We start from the raw sequence: 16570 nt of genomic DNA on the forward strand, positions 1-16570 counted from the left end.
CCAAATTATTATCGTATTCGTTAATGGATTCTCCTTCCAAAAATTTGCAAATTCAATTCTTGTAGCCATTCGCTCTAATTCTTGTAATTCTTTTTTTCCTTAACGCTCCCAGTTTGATTCCGTTAACGAAGCTTTTGATTTATAGTGAAACAATTGTTAACAAACTTTGACGCTCTCCATTAAAATTTTTTCTAGTCTCACAAACTTACTCCACCCCTCTGTTTACTACTCCATTATTTATTTTCTTTTCCTTATTTTCGCTTTCCCTTTTTATCTTTTATTTCTCTTTCAATCGGAGCACCATCTCTTCCCAGCGAGGGGCATAACTAAAAGAGGCACTGAGGAAAAAAAATTGTCGAAACGCTGGTGGAGATGATTAACTCGCTTGCAATGACATAAATAAATGTCGTAAAATTGTTTGAGCTCGACCGTGCAGTGCGTTTACGCTCGAATGTCTCCCGTCGCAGTCCGCATCAGAATAATTTCTCACGTTAGTGAAAAGGGGACGAGGATATGAAAATCAGGAAGGATGAGAAAGGAGCGAATGGAGGCATGCATGTGTGAGGAACTAGAAGTTAGGAAGTGATGAAGACATATGAATAAAGAAATAAGGGGGAAATAAAAGAATAATAAAGCTGTAAAGGTGAATGTGAAAATGAATGGAAATTTATTCTGGAATTCCGATCCCTTAGGGAGGGGTTTTTCAAACTTTACCATTCAGTAAACCTTAAACGAGTCAAAATGGAAAGTTTTCCAGGGTTTGCAAGCTTACAGTTCTCGAGGTATTCATTTTAGATAGCGTTGGGAAAAGTTATAATTTCCATGGAGAATCATCATTAAGTAATACTGAAATTTGATTGCATTGTTTTTGTGGAGAAATGATTTTTCTGATATTTCGGAAGCCAAAAAGTCTCAATTTACCTACTTCTTTCGGTTCCCAAGCGGCCATTAATTTGCTTGCGATTTCTTATTCAGTTTCATCCTCAAAATTATATATTACATTAGAAAGAAACCTTAAAGTGAAGGCATGCTTATCATTATATTTAATCTAAGAAATCGGTTTTAATATTAGCATTCTTTGTTAAGAACAAATTATCCCACATTGTATCTCACATTTTCTGACTAAACAATTGCTATCTATGGAAGACATTCAACGACCCTAAGTAATATAATATAAATCAATCATAACTTTTATAACAATATTTTTTATAAAATATTCATTTACACTAAAAAAATTATGGTGTTTCTATTCTGTTGGAACATTTCTAAAGCACTACGGAATTAATTGTTTAACTAATGTGATGCTTTTCAAGAAGTTCTCTCGGGTTTCCCACCGGGTCAGGTTGCAGTACACCGACGTTTCGAAGGCTGACTCTGCGATCGTCTTCAGGGTGAAGTTCCGAGCATGAAAAAGGCCTGGTATTTATACACTCCACCGGGACTCCCATGCCTTTTTCATGCTCGGAACTTCACCCTGAAGACGATCGCAGAGTCAGCCTTCGAAACGTCGGTGTACTGCAACCTGACCCGGTGGGAAACCCGAGAGAACTTCTTGAATACCATACGCCGGGAAAACCTGAGATCCTTCATAATGTGATGCTTGTTTTCTGATTATATATATATATATATATATATATATATATATATATATATATATATATATATATATATATCTTACTCTTAGCTTTTTGCGTCAATTTACAGAATTATTGATACAAAAATTGGACGTTTCTCAAATAATAAAAAAATCCCTCCTCCTTGGCCCTACCTGTATTTTTCTCTCTCAATAATTCAACGGCTTTCCGTCAGCCATGTCTTTTCATTTCTGGGTTTCGCAAAATAAAGAAATTTTCCAACTTCACAGAGAAGAGAGCTTTTTGATGCAGGCAAATGAGGAATAATATTGGTCCTCTATATATCCTTGTCCCCGCTCCAAAGTGGTGATGGGTTCCTCAAGAATAAAGTTTGTGGCAAATAACCATCGGAATTGTTTCTCACAAAGACAAAATTAAATTCTAAAATATTTTAAATTCCCTTTGGGAGTTTTTTTTTAAATCATACAATTTTCGGCTACCTTACTGGAGGTGAAGGAGGCTGAAGACGATGTGGTCAAGAATGTACAAATTCAAAACATACGTAGAGTTTCTGTTATTAGTCGCCAAAGACACTAATGTAGTGATATATGACATCATACTACTTATTCTAATTCACTCATTCCATTTTATCCATTAGAGAGACGGGTATGAACTCATTGTATCGAGGAAAATTTATCAACTTTTTATCAACAATTTAACAACTTTTTATCAACAATTGTTTAATTTATACTTCTTTCCTTCATATATCTGCGACCCGAGGGTAGAGGTAATTTTATCATTGATTTCAAAGAGGAAGCCTGAAGTAATTTTTGGGAGACTTTGTAGTTAGCTAAGTTAATATTGATGAATGCCCGATTTTATTAATTCATCAATGCTTATAGCAACACCTGCCACTCCTGCAACTCTGCATTCATAGGCATTTTCGGTTTTATTTAGTATCGGGCCTGCAAACTTTTGTAAATATCCACAAGATGAGAGGTATAATACAGTCTTTTATGTTTTTGATTTTTTTATGATTCGATTTTTATATACAATTATTTTATTATATACTTGTATTATCATTCTCATAACTTTCATCATCATAACCATCCTCTGGTCATTTCAGATTTAAAATGTTTCACTCCCTTACCACCCAGCATTCCCTTCCAAAATCCTTTACAATTTTAATGTTTTACATTCCGCGTTATTAATTATTAAAGATAAAAGTAAGTCAAGGAACAATTGGAATTCGAATGGGAAAATATTCACCTTGAAGCCAACAGAAAATCAGACGTCGATGCTGCCCCTCGCAAATCATCCCTTAATTAGCTTTGGCAAACATTATGCAAAATTATTTTGGAAAAGTACAGCCCTCGAGGAGATTCGGGGGACAAAATCAATGTAATCCTGATATCAGGTATATTTCCTGCGAAATCGAGCGTCCTCACGGCAGTTTGGTGCCCATTTGTGAGGTTAGTGGACGAGATGAGCTTACGCCTCCTCTCCCTCTCTCTCATACTTCCCTTTCCATCCACCAAACCTTATCGATGATCTGAGCCGGGGAAGTCATTAAAAGGGGCGGAGACACGAAAGCAAGCTGCGGGGGATGGGGAGGGGATAGTTATAGAAAGGGGTAGGGGGTTGAGGAAGTTCGGCTGATCGCAAACGTACGAATTCAATTACGGGCGGTCGGATTCAATTAGGACTCGGGGAATTTGGTGGGGATCGCCGGGGAGAAAATGAGACGAGGAAAGAGTAGCAAAGCGAATGGACCATTCGTCTTGAGTGAGAGTGAGGGGTAGAGGTCAGGGGGGGCGGGGAAGTAAAGGTGGGGGGAGTAACACGATGTTTCAACCTGGATTGGGAGTGATGACGTGTTTCGGCTGTCGTCGGCTTCGTTCGTTACTCTGGGCGCGCTCTGGCTCCGGGAGATTGCCCCAGGAGTCACGTTTAAATTGAGTCCCTGAGAATTTATGTCCTCGGGGATTTATGGGATGCAGATGGGTCACGTTGAATCTTCCTCTGGAGTAGGAAATATAACTGTGCTGAGCCGGCGAAATAGTTTCGGTATTTCGGTGGGTAAAACATGTTTGGGGATTTACGAATTTTGGAACAGGATTACCTACTAACTCGCAAATCTGATAGGAAGCAATGTAATGAATAGAAGTAATGGTCCTTCAACCTTCTCTTCCTCTTTCCAGGAAATAACGATGTGAGGAGGTTAGCGGATGATGAATGCACAAAATACCTTTTGTTCCGCAGTCACAGCAATTTACCAAAAGTAAAAACTTATTGAATTTAGAAATGCCTTTCCCTGACTTTATGACTCCATTAAACTGCATTGAACTATCATAAATGAACCTCAATTCTGGATGTCAAGTGTATAACTTTAGTATTCTTGAAATAGGTCAAAATTCTGACAATGTTCAACAGACTTTAGGAATTAGGTAAGTATTTTGTTTTCCTAATACCCATTCAGTTTCAGAATAAGTTTGGCTTGATTATAAAGAAATTGTTATTAGTCAACTACATTATGGCCACGTATGACCTGAAAAAAGTACTAAAGGGAGACGCCATTTCCCATGAAAATCCTCACCCTAGTATAAAAAAGTAAGAGAATCACTCATTTTCTCAGAGAAACGCACTCGGCTGTCTTACGGGACATTACATCCCCTTGGGAAATACATCAGTGGATGCTGGCTTCTTTTTGCTATTTTTTTGCCTCAAAAATTCTTCCTTTGGAAAGCTCTGGTGAAATGTCTCAGAGCCGTCTTCGCTCACCTATTGAGTTGAACTTCACAAAGTTTCGAAGAGAAGGGGAAGTCGCATGGAGGAGTGCGGGAAGCGCTTATCCATGAAGGGCATATTTCAGTGAGTGGCACTGTGGTGTCATGTCGCATAAACGTGTGTTACTTGAGTCTCCCTCTTGCTCTCAGAGCACTCCCTTCGCCAATGAATTACCAAGAGAGAATAAACAACGCATAACACTACCCTTTCTCTCTACAATGGTATGCGTTAATTATTTTTCAAGGCTATAGTCATCATTTTACCTGCCACTCAACGATCCATACACATTTTGTCCCCAAAAGGCGCCATAGAGGTAATATGAGGGATGTAACCGAAATGGTGGCCGCTATCTTGGTTTGTATTGTTTATTTTCTGCTGTTGAATGACTTTATTACGAATTGTGTTTCGAACTTTCGGCGTTAGCATTGTTTTATTGCTTCTAAAGAGATAATATTTTTAGGCCTGGGTTGACATAATTTCCTTACGCTTTTGCATGACACGCGGCACTTTGAGTTCACACCTTAGCAAAAGTTTATTTTTTACGGGAATTGAAACATGTTGTGCGTATATATCATATAGATGCCGCCTTTACTCTTGACTTTGGCAGCAGATCTGAAATACATGTTGAACATTGTGATGGATAAGCCTCAGAAATTACAGAAAGTTGAAAATTACTATCCGACGCCATTGCAAATCTCAGCGATTTCACTCCGTTTTCAAGAACAAGGAGCGTATTTTGTTAGAGAAGGCGTTCTAATTTTTAACATTCCCAATCATTTGCTGTGCGATTAATCTTCATACTCATATTATGCTCCCGTAAATAGTCTTTCCAGCGTCCTTGGTTGCATCACTAAAATCGTGCCTTCCTTTTGCAAAATAAAAGGCATAGTAATAGAACGGTTTAAAACCGAAGCGCCATGCTCAAAGCTTCTTGTCTCTTACCAACTACGAGCTTACTATCGCTTTTAATTGCGAAGTCAATAAGATTGGTGATGAATATATGGCACCCTATAAAATTCCAATGGGTAAATCATCAGATATAGCGGGTCCGATATTTTGGAAGAGAATTGATAAATAAATTATCCATAATCAATTATTTCTATTGTATAATAACACCATTATCCCGAGATCGATTCGTAAGTTCTGAGTCAGCAGACTAGCTTAGCTTACGTGTCTAGGACGTATTTGAGCTTCTATGCCAAAGAGTAATAAATTTATGATGATAGCAGTACAAGAAATACAGTACCGTACGTTTATATTCATTATAAACCTTTGGCATTTGTTTATTTTCCTCACTTATTCACAAATATGCATCGATTTTTACGATCAGATTAAAATAAATTTAGAGCTTTGTTATTTGTCAAATATACATCGTCATTTTTAATTTATTAGAAATAAATATGGACTTCATTTATAAATATTTGTAGCATATTTGCAGTATGTTTTTAATTTGGACAAAAGTTAATAGTTTCGTTGATAACAATTATTTTCGGCTATACTCATCATTTAAGCTGGTTTATTTCTTGCTACCTTTTTTCCTGCTGATATTTTATGTTAGTAGCATTTCAAAATCTCTATTCATTAACGTTTCCTTCCGTATTGGTATTCTGTCACCCCAGTCTATTGACAAGGTATCGAAATGTTTCTATTAATAGAACAATATGTCGGCCAATCAGGTCACGCTATATTTATAATGGTTCAGGTTGTTCCCGCTAACTGGAGAAAAAACTTGGGAAACACCAGAAATGTCAAGTATTATTTGCAACTCTCTACGTCAAAACTTGGGTGGAGGTGAGGGGCGTGGCGTTCACTCACCGTTCGATTGGTTCCCGTTCCTATTATTCAGGTAACCACTCCCTCCGCCGCTGCCAAGGTTGTTGTTGATGGCGTTGAAGAACGCTCCGCTGGACAGGCGCGTCTGCTTCAGGATCCAGAACATCTTGTTGACGGGATTCGAACACGCTCTCCACAAGACAGGCCACACCCTCTGGCGTTTTTTGCCCCAGCCCTTAATCTCGGCGTCTTTCTGTCCCGAAGGACTTCGGACTGCGCACTTCAGTCTTTCTTCTACGCGTAAACTCGATATGTTTCTTCTCGCACAAGAATAAATCTTGCGCAATAATTTCCAAAACTATAGCTGTGTTCAATTATGAATTCGCATCAGTATCCGTTCAATATGTTATTAATAAGATTTCCAAAAAATGCACACAAGGACTTAAATGAACTAAATAAAGTCCAATTCGAGGGTGGTGCGTACGGAAAGAACTCTTGGGGGAAACACCTGTATATATTGATATATTTCTTGATAGTCTAACCTAATTTATAATCCAACTAAATTCTTTGCTAATTAACTATTTACGTTCTATTCTTTCTACTTCCCAGTCGAAAGGAAATCGGGTAACTAATGACTATTTGAGTTTCCTCCCCCGATTTAATGCGGACTCCGAAAGCCAATTTCACCCCCTCCAACATGTAACACCAAACCAGTGCTTTGGAGTAGCGGAGGTATTCCTTTAAAAATAAAAACCGTGCCTCAGGAATTCCTTTCACTCAGAGGAATGTGGACCGTTTCCACAGTCGTTCGCTTCCCCGCGCGACCTAAGCCCGTTCTCAACTTTGGCCGTGAAGTTGGTTGCTCCGGTGGACAATTATTTCAGATATGCTGATATGTAAGCCTTACAGGTTTCCGAGCCCCTATGCTCCTATATTTTGATTCTCTCACCTTCTTCGAGTGAAGAGGCTAAAATTACGCCTACTTAAGTGACGTAGGCACCGACAATATCCCCCGACGACTTCTCCCTTTAGTACAGAAGATCTGGACAATAATTCAGGATTTTTTAAAGATATGTTACAGCTCTCACAGATCTCTTGTCGCCAAGCAATCGGTCCTTTTTTCGGCTGACGCTCTTTCGCGGACTCTTTGTTGCTATAAAAGAAATCTTTCGGGGAAAAAGAAACCAGCGGAGCTCGATTCCGTGACCATTGGGGTTTCAACGGGAGTACGATTGCGACTTGGAATCGGAAAATATTTCTTTTTTTTTATTCCCGGCCAATTTCTGCGTGGAATTGGTCGTTATTTTCGAGGTTCCGACCCAGTTCAGTTTATTTCACTTTCTGCTACGCTAACCTGTTATCCGATTCCTATTCCCCGAAGGTGGGGATATGGGGTGCGGGGAGGCGTGAGAGGAGGGTATTACGCGCTTGGCTGGAGGTTGTTACCCTCGCTCTCTCTCTCTCGAGTCCCTCTGCCCTGCCTTCCACCTTTTCCCCCGGCGAGTGAGTGAGATATGCAGTGAGATATCCTTTCAGCCGACTGGTGAGTAAACTGACTGGCGGTAGGCAAAGGAAAGGAGACGGATGGAGAGCAATATCCCCCTTACACTTGCGGACACTGACGAAGGGTTGAGTGGGAAGATATCGCAGGGTCTATCCGCCCTTCCTGCGAATAAGCGGCGCTCACCCTTTACAACCTTCTCTTTAAGAGGTTAGCAAACGCTCGAGAAGCAGGTTGATAAATCTCTCTTTACGTCAATTACGTCGTATCCTCCCGTCCAAGAGATGGTCTTAGTCTTCACTCTTCGTAAATTCGCAAATCTCCACGCCTTCGCGGAAATCGCTCCCTCCCTCCTTCCGTTGCTCACTCTTCCTCTTCGGACTTCACCCCTTCCGTTTCCCCCTCCCTTTGTTTCGGTTTCCCTTCGGGGAGAATAGGGCTGACGTGAGGGTAACGCACCGAGTAGGAATGTGCCGTACTCCAAATACTCAAGCGCCCTTTCTCAACCACTCCCCTGGACACTCCCGCACGTTTCCTGATGACCTCGCCTTGGGAGAGTGACCTTTCCTCTAATTGCCCCCCTTCCTCACTCCTTTGCCTAATTTTTTTCTTGTGGCTATTTTCCGCGCTAAAAGCTCCCGAGAGAGTTTCTCCCGGTGAGACGAATGGACGAGAATCGCGTGCCGGCAGATCGTTCACAAATCACCGCTTTACATGCACCTAATGCCACCCTTGGCCACACCTCTGCTGTAATTTGTATCCTTTCGTTCCTTTTCTTTCTGTGTTATCTCCAGCAGTGAAATGGGCTACGCTCTAAACTGTACGTACTTACGTCTCCAGGTCACTGTGCCGGGACTGATGGGACAATCTGCCCTACTACCAGCAGATACGGATTTCTTTTTATTATTTTCGCGGCACGCTGTCCTCGCGTTTTCCTTTCAATAATACCCACTTTGTCTCCATATAATTTCCTATGCGAGTATTCTTCGATTAATTCTTGCTTGTCATTTCTTCGCGGATTTCCCGCTGCCAAACTTCCCTGACCCAAATTGGACTTCTAAGAAGAGAGTTAAGGTTGGACTCCTTTCAAAATCTTAACAAAATGCCTTATCCCAGGGAAGTTTTCCTGGTCACGCCAAGCATTGCCACCTCCGCCTTTTTAAAGGCGTTCACTTTTTCTTTTCTTGTACTTTGTATAAGACAAAAGTTGAAGCCTCCTAGAAGATATTCTGTTTTCTATTTCTTTCTTCTACCTGGGTACTTTTTTATTATTCGTGATATTCTACGTGCTCTCTGTTTCTTTCCTTTCACCTTATACCCTCCTCCCCATGTATTTGTCTTCGTTTCTGTGCTTGCGAGGAAATAGAGTGAGAAAAATTATCAATTCTCAGCAAAATTTTGGTTGCCAAACTTCGCTGAGTCTTAATGGAAACTTCCCGTAGACCTAATGAGTAAAGGAGGGATGATGAATCATTCCAGTTTAACGCCTTCTGGAGGGTGAGATATGAGAAAAATATGCGATCACCTGCGAGCACTTGAGAGGGGCTGCTTTCGAGACCTACTCCACCGCCGAGTTTCTTGCTTAAATTATTTTATTAACCCCGTCGAATTATTTTTTGTTCAGTGCTGTTTCACCGGGCAAAACCTGTGAAAAGGGATTGTTTTCCTTTATCAGGGTGTTTTTATCGTAGATACTGCGAAGTCAGTACACATGTACCTACCAGTCGATTAAAGGAGCCCTCCGTCGCGAATAACACGTCCAATGACTCCCTCAAGTGGATATGGCAGTAGCTCTAAGCGCGTTATCACACCCCATATGACATTCCGCGATAGCAGGGTGATGTTAAAAAAGAGGCGTTGGGAAAAGGGAGGGATATGTTTTCCACCCCGATCAAGGCTTGAGCATTCAACCAGGTCACTCTGATATCGATCCACCTCTGACTTTGGCGAAATTGAGATCCGCGGAGGGAAATTGAAAAACTTTCCTCTCTCTCCTGTTCACTTCCAAACAGCCTCCCTCCACCACTTCGATATCTATCGATGTGTACCTCTCTATCGTTCAATTAAGGCGAACGGGGATGGAGTTGAGTTGAACTTGTTTCGGAGATGAGGGAGGTTGAAATGATAATCTTGATATGTCTTGTTTTAGTGAAAATTTGGAATTTCCGACTTGCGATGGAAATGCCCTCTTCGCTTACTCCGACGAATAGGGTCCCTTGCTCGTCCGTTGAACAACACCAGAACGCCTTTATGAATAAACGGGTGTTCTGATTGCGTCTCCTTCCCCTCTCTTCAAACACATCAGCTTCCCCTGGCTGGCTGTTATGTCATTACAACCACCCTTCGACCGTACCTCCTCCTTCCCGGGTCAATTAGGGGTTTCCGCTGTTTCGGAGACGCAAGGCGTATGTGAGGTAATAGGGGATTCAGAGTTCGAATCTCTTCCCACTTCGGCAATCCCTCACCTGCCTCCCCTCGTATTTATATGCTAATTCGAGTGGTCTTCCAATTAAAAGTTCCCACTCATCATTCTGCTCTCCCTAGTCGATTATGATTTTTGTTTCTCAAAACGCCCAAGTCAAGAGAAAAGATGAGAGAAGAGCATTTAGATTTTTTTATTGAGTTTTCGCCACAGTTGAAGGCTCCCGTGTTATTTTTATTTATTTTTCTTTTATCTGGAGGAGGGCTTATCGATGAGTTTACATTAGCCGCGATGAAAGCTCGATTTATGAGTCCTTGTGGGAGTCTCTTTCGTATTATTTTAGGTCGACTATGCAACGCCAAAGAAATTTTGGAGGCTGGTGCGAGGAGGGAGTTTCTTTACCTCGCGGAGGAGGAGCAGGAAATGTGGTTGATGTATTTACTTATTTATTCTTTAAAAGGATAAAAATTCCATGCACTTGGTTGATTTCACAGATAAGATCCCACAGAGATCCACGCTTCCTTCCCTTCTCTCTCTCCCTCTCACGTTCCTCAAAGCTTGCTTATCTTCAGTTGGATACTGGTATTTTCCTCGTGACCCACTTGAGGTAATTCACCTCAAAGGGTAGGATATGCGCTCCCTTTAACGCCGCGATCGTACGAAATACGCCGGATTTCACGTCCCTCAAGTTCTTCCTGCCACTCCCGCTATCTCACTTCGGGTTAGAATAAGATAATCCCGAAGGGGCTCGCGAATAGAGGTGTGATCTGTGCAAGTCGTATCTCCCCTCTTGGAATTTAAAATTAATCAACTGGATGGTCCCCCGGAATGGTATGTGTACTGATGGAATAATTAGTCTCCCTCCCTCTCTCAACCGGCAGCTGCGTTAGAGTCGGAAGAGACCTCCCGTGTCGAGTGTCTGAGTGATAAGACTCGTGTATTAAAATAATCTTCTGTTTCCGTTCCCACGGAGCCTCCCAATGTTTACCGTTTATCCCCGAGATAAAGGATTAGATTAAGTGGATAGTAATGGAGAAAAAGTATTCAGGCATACAGTTGGAGGATGTTTTGGGTGATGGAGGTTCTTCTCATTGCAGCAAAACTCTTGATAATAGGGACTTCAATACGCACCCTTAATAAAATATCGTTAGTCTTCCAATTTTGGTCGGTTAAACTTCTAAAGTTTGTCTCCTGATCCAATACGAGGTGACAATTGAAAGCAGAGTATTCTTCCGGCCATTAATTTCCTTCAATATCCCACCCGTACAACTTATAATCTTCAGTTTTTAGAAAGGACTGTCGGGCTTTACCGCGTCGGTTCATTCATTCCCTTGAACTCTCCTGTCCTTTGAGAAATCCGTCTAGTGGCACCAAGCACGCCAAACACAGAGAGAGCGCGTGCTTGCTCGAGTAGACACCGCGTGCTGGGAATCACACTGCTAAAGTGCTCGCGTGGATGAGAGTGACTGGAGGGCGTCTTGTTGTTGCTCGGGTGTGTCCCGCAGTCCACACTTGAAAACGCCTGACACACCGCTTACCCCTTGCCGTCTTCCTAGTCCCTCACCTGTTCTCCGAAGATGGAATTGGAAGAGGTGGCCCCCGGAGCAAAGCGAGGAGAGTCCTGTTCTTTTTAAGTGGTTTCACCTTTCCTTCTGCTATTCCCACAGCCCGCAACCGAGCACAACTGAACACCCTTGCGTTCGACTGAGGAGTGTACCGCGCACTCACTCGCTTCGCTCCTTTGTCGCTCTCCCAGAAGGAAAAACCGCACCTTCTCTCTTCTTCACCTTCTCGCTTCCTCTTCGCCCGAAAATGTTGAACTCCCCAACTACCCTCTCCGCCCTATCCCTACGAAACAAATAAGTAAAGAGTAGCCTTATTCCTCTTCAACCAGCAAACTCTCCGTAACCTCGCGGTCACTTGTCCCTTTTCTTTCCGAAAAAGGCCTCGGCCCTTAAGTGAAATGACTCTTGCGGTTTTTATATAAACTTAGTCCCTTTAACCTCTGCCAAACTCCTCCTTCCTCATGATCTATCCGCGGAAAAAGTAGCAAAACGATCCGAGCGGGAGATGAGTGGGAATTAAAACTGCTCTTTCCTTTTTTTTCCTTTACGCGTTCCCTGTGGAGTGGCCCACGTTTTTTTTTCGCATAAGCTTTTCTCTCCCAACTTTATACTCTCCTCCGCCGAAACTCACTTCCCTACCCTTTCCTTTCGCGCTTTCTCTCTCCCTCACTTACACACACGGTTACAGAAACACGCGAGATCTTCTCCCTTTAAAAATGTGTCCGTCTCCTTTTACCGCTCTTTCCCCTTGTACCTCGAGCAACCTCTTTTCTCCCCTTCTAAGTGTCTCTCGCGCCTTTTCTTCCGCTTTATTTCTCCCGCAAGGCTTTTCCCTCCCCCACCTCCTCCTACTCCTCTCACCGTTACATATATGAAATAGGTGATATGTTTCGATGGGCTGAAAATAAGTAAACTCGTCTTGCTTTGGAAAAAGGTTTACGAAGGACACTGATTTTGCTCCCCGGCACTAATTAACTCTCGTGCTTTGATCTCGATCGTTTTCATTTGTTTTCATCCCCTCTCTTCTTTTCCATGTTCACACCCCACCGATGCAACGCTCTCTCTCCCCCCTCTCTCTCTCTACCTTTCTCTCTCCCTCTCTCTCTTTCTCTCTCTCTCTCTGTCTTTATGTCTCCTCTACCACTCTCTCCCGTGCTTAATCAGTTCTTCCCAGCTTTTTCCGTAATCCACTTTTGGTGTTGTACACAGTCTCTATCTCTTTCACTCTTCCTCAGTGCTTTTGTTACGTGCCCCTTTTCGGTGTACGTAGTAGTGTTCTCTTCCCTAGTAGTTCACCGTCCGGTTACCCCGTCATTTTCCTCTCCTCGACTTGGTAATACCTTTCCTCTCAACGTGCTTCTCTCGTCTTTTTTCTCCTTTCCGCTTCACCCAGGCCTCAATATATCCGGCCTCTTTCACGTCCTCAGAGCTCACTCTCCGCACTTGAACAAGATTTTCTCCCACCTGAAACAATCCTCACCGTACCAAAGCGCTTCTTCGCTTTCCTCCACTTATGTACTCCAAACCCACACCCTGAAGTCTATATCTCTATGCGTCTCAAGTGCCTTGCTTTTGATATACAGGTATATATATGTATATGTATTTCTTAGCTTAGCGGCGTCCTTACCAGTGTGATCGTTGAGGAGACGGACTTCTTTCCTTTGGCTCCCTGTTTAAATATCACGTTACCACTTGGATTTCCTGTAATAGGGCACACCCCCTCCCGTTATCCCCGTCAGTTTTATCTTCTCTTCCGTTCTTTTCTTCCCTGACTCTTCTTCACTCTTCACCGTTTTCTTACTGCATACTTTCAACCCCTTGGCCTATTTAGCGATCTTCTTTGTTACTCACTTTAATGTCCAAACCTACGCCTTAGCTACTCTTAAATGTGTTACCTGTTTTAGTAGAGCCATAATTTATGTTTATTTGAATGTCTACGTACTTTCTTTCCGTTATGTACCTTGTATTTTAATTTTATTCCCTTCCCGCTCGTAGGCGTACTTCTCAATAGAACAATATCAGCACGAGATTCTTCTGTGTAGTGCCACTCGAGTCTTCAAGCCTTCGAGTTGGTTTCCTCTAATACGTTCACACACACTCGCACACGTGTTTTAAAGAACTTAACTTCCTTAATTCCTCCGTCGGTCTTTTTTTTCTCCTCTCGGATCAAGAGGAGTTTTATTGTGAACTTAAACGACCGTCTATCTCTCACTCTACCCTTTGGTTCCTTTCTCCTTTTTCCCTTCACTCAAAACCTTCGCCCGCAACTTGGACCCTCGCCCCTGCTCTTTGCGTCGTCAACCCGTGCGAATTTGTACCCTTCCATCTCTCCCCTCTTCGCCATCGTTATGTCCCAACCGGCCATCGCCGTTCAAGAATCCCGGCTTCAAGTCCTCTCCCCTACCGCAACCTTCCCTTCCACTCACTACCTCACCTCTCACTCACACACAGATGGATAAAGGTTGCCTCCTCCTCTAACGCGCACGGGGTAAAAAATGTGGACTCTCGTTTAAGAGGAGAGAGATTTTACCCTCTCGTCTCTCCCCACCCTCAGACCCCTTTTTTGCAACTCTCCTTTCGAAAGATGTCTCCTCTCTTGTCCACCCTCTCTTCTTTCTTGGTCAAAAGGTGAGAACGAGGGGTGTGGTCAAGGCTGTGGTATTCAACGTCACTCTTCTCCTTCCTGTCTCTCTTGCTCCCCGGCTACCTACTTTTCCCCGCGAAATATTCAATACCCCTCTCCTTCAGCACTGAAATATATTCCACCCACTCGGATTCCGCAGCCGGGCGCCAGTCGCCCTGTCTCCCTCTCTTCCTTCTTCACTCCCCTGCTTCCACACGCCACACCCTTTCACTGCCCCTCCACCACTTTTCTCAGCGTCTCGTCTTTCTCTTCTTCGTCTCTATTGCTCTTCGCCTATTCACTCATTTGTTTACCGAATAATACTGCTAATTCCACCCCTTTCCTTTGCTTCGCTCCGCTTTCCTCTTCCGTTTCCCCCTGCTGTCAAATGGAATCCCCGGTGTCCTCTTCCTCAACTTATCTGCAGCGCACCGTGAGCAGCACTTCGAGTCCTAGAACGAAAGAGAGAAAAAAGAAGAGGAAAAATCTTTAAAAAAGGAATTTTCATTTGGGTCAGTGACTCCGCGCTAAAGTATTGCTGTGGTCAAAGAAATTTTGGCCGTAGAATACGCGAAAGTAAAATTCCAAAGTACACACATCCTGTTCATTTTTTTATCTTTTACATTATTACAAAAAATTTTCAAAGGATTACCCACCTCTATTTTCATCCTATGAAAATGTGGTGGAATTGTTCCGCTTCTTGCTTCCATTACCTTTTATTTTGTTTTTACTTTTAGTCTGCGCCGCGACGTCATCGACGTTAGTTTTTTTTTCTCTTTCACAGAGCTTCTCTTTTTTAATGGCCGACGTAAACTTTTTAACGCTTTCATTTGGGAATATTGTAGTTTGGATGCTCCTCCAAGCTGGATCTGCTCGCTGGTAATTGGATTCTGGATTTGAAACCGTTAGTATAGCTTTCAAAAGTAATTGTTTTATTATAATTAGAGTTGAATTTTTTTCTGCTCCTGGATGAAAACTGTGGCTTAGCTTCAAATTCAACCAAGTAATACTACATTCTCTTGACATGCATTAATAAAATATTGGTCATTACAGTAAAGAGTGACGAAATTACTTAAGTTCTGGAGCGACTCACACTCGAAGTGGCTTTAGCTTTTGGCTGAGATTCCCTATGTTCTTTCTCTATTCTCTAGACCTGAGTTAGAAACCACTGAAAGAATAATAATGACCAATAGATCTCACGCAATCCAAGTGATTTCGAATTGTAGGTTTTTTTCGCACCTTTCCTTTCGGGGCATGAAGTGAGATTCTGAAAGTTAGAAGATATTTCAAGCCATAAACATCGAGTCCAACACAGATGCCACGTACTTAAGTATGCTGGTTGGCTGTTTCGAACCATTTTCTTTTAAGAATAAGCTACGATCCAGGATTGATACCCCAGAGTGACATGACTATAAATTTGCTTTTCCGATGCTTTCGGATGGATGAGTGAAAGTTTACTGTGACTACAATACAATCAATAAGAAAGTTATATATTCCGATAAGAAGACCTCCTTACATCTATACTCCCCGAATATGCGTGGATTTTGATAGGGGAAAGAATATTTTTATGGCTGGTGGTGCAGTGGGTTAGGCGCTGGGCAACTTACCGGAGGATTTGGGGTTCAAATTCTGAGTGAACAGCCCCTCAGTTGCTAGCGGCTCAATTTTCTAGTCGGTAGATCTTCATGGAAAATATGGCGATTGTTACCGATTTAATCCAATACCCTGAGTGTGTCAACACGCCTCACGGCTTATCTGGGAGTTGTGTCTATCCACGCCTATCAAAGTCAACTTTCGCGTTGATTACCTTGGGTGGATGGGTAATTGGAAAGAATACGAGCAACTGAGGATTTCTTTAACCACTCCACTTTTATTCCAGCCATTTTGTGTCATTCTCCAATGCGCTGTTTTTGTCTTTCAGGGCGATATACACGTACAGTAGGTCCTTACAACTTGGGAATTTGAAAAAATTTGGAAAGAAAAAAAATATTTTTTGTGCATTCGTAAATTTCTAACGAGGGATTTGTGAATTAGTACTGGGAAAAATACTGGGCAGAACGAACACCCATCACGATCCAAATAATAACTAAATTACGCTGTAAGAAAATAGTTTTACGCTCACGGCTACTCCTCGCTGTATATTTGGTAACAAGCAAAGAATATTTTAGTACATGATGATGATACCAGTGTCGAGGCATCGCCTCATGAAATACTCCGTGTTGAAACGACCTAAAACGATGGAGAGTTCACCATTTTCCAGTTTCGCATCAGGCCTCTCGCAGCGCTCTCATGCTGAAAGTAGAAGTGAAGAGAGGGTTCGGAACC

At 42.3% G+C, this 16570-nt stretch overlaps 1 long non-coding RNA gene across 1 annotated transcript in view; it reads right to left on the bottom strand.

Moving 5' to 3' along the window:
• LOC139692934 (uncharacterized) overlaps positions 1-16570 on the bottom strand; it is a 296031-nt gene that overhangs the window by 239524 nt on the left and 39937 nt on the right. The window contains exon 2 of the long non-coding RNA XR_011701811.1: positions 6177-14697. This is a non-coding gene — a long non-coding RNA (uncharacterized lncRNA). The remainder of the gene's footprint in view (positions 1-6176; positions 14698-16570) is intronic.

The sequence above is a fragment of the Hetaerina americana genome, unplaced genomic scaffold, assembly GCF_022747635.1.
Source record: "Hetaerina americana unplaced genomic scaffold, ioHetAmer1.1.p SCAF_1, whole genome shotgun sequence".
Classification (NCBI taxonomy): domain Eukaryota; kingdom Metazoa; phylum Arthropoda; class Insecta; order Odonata; family Calopterygidae; genus Hetaerina; species Hetaerina americana.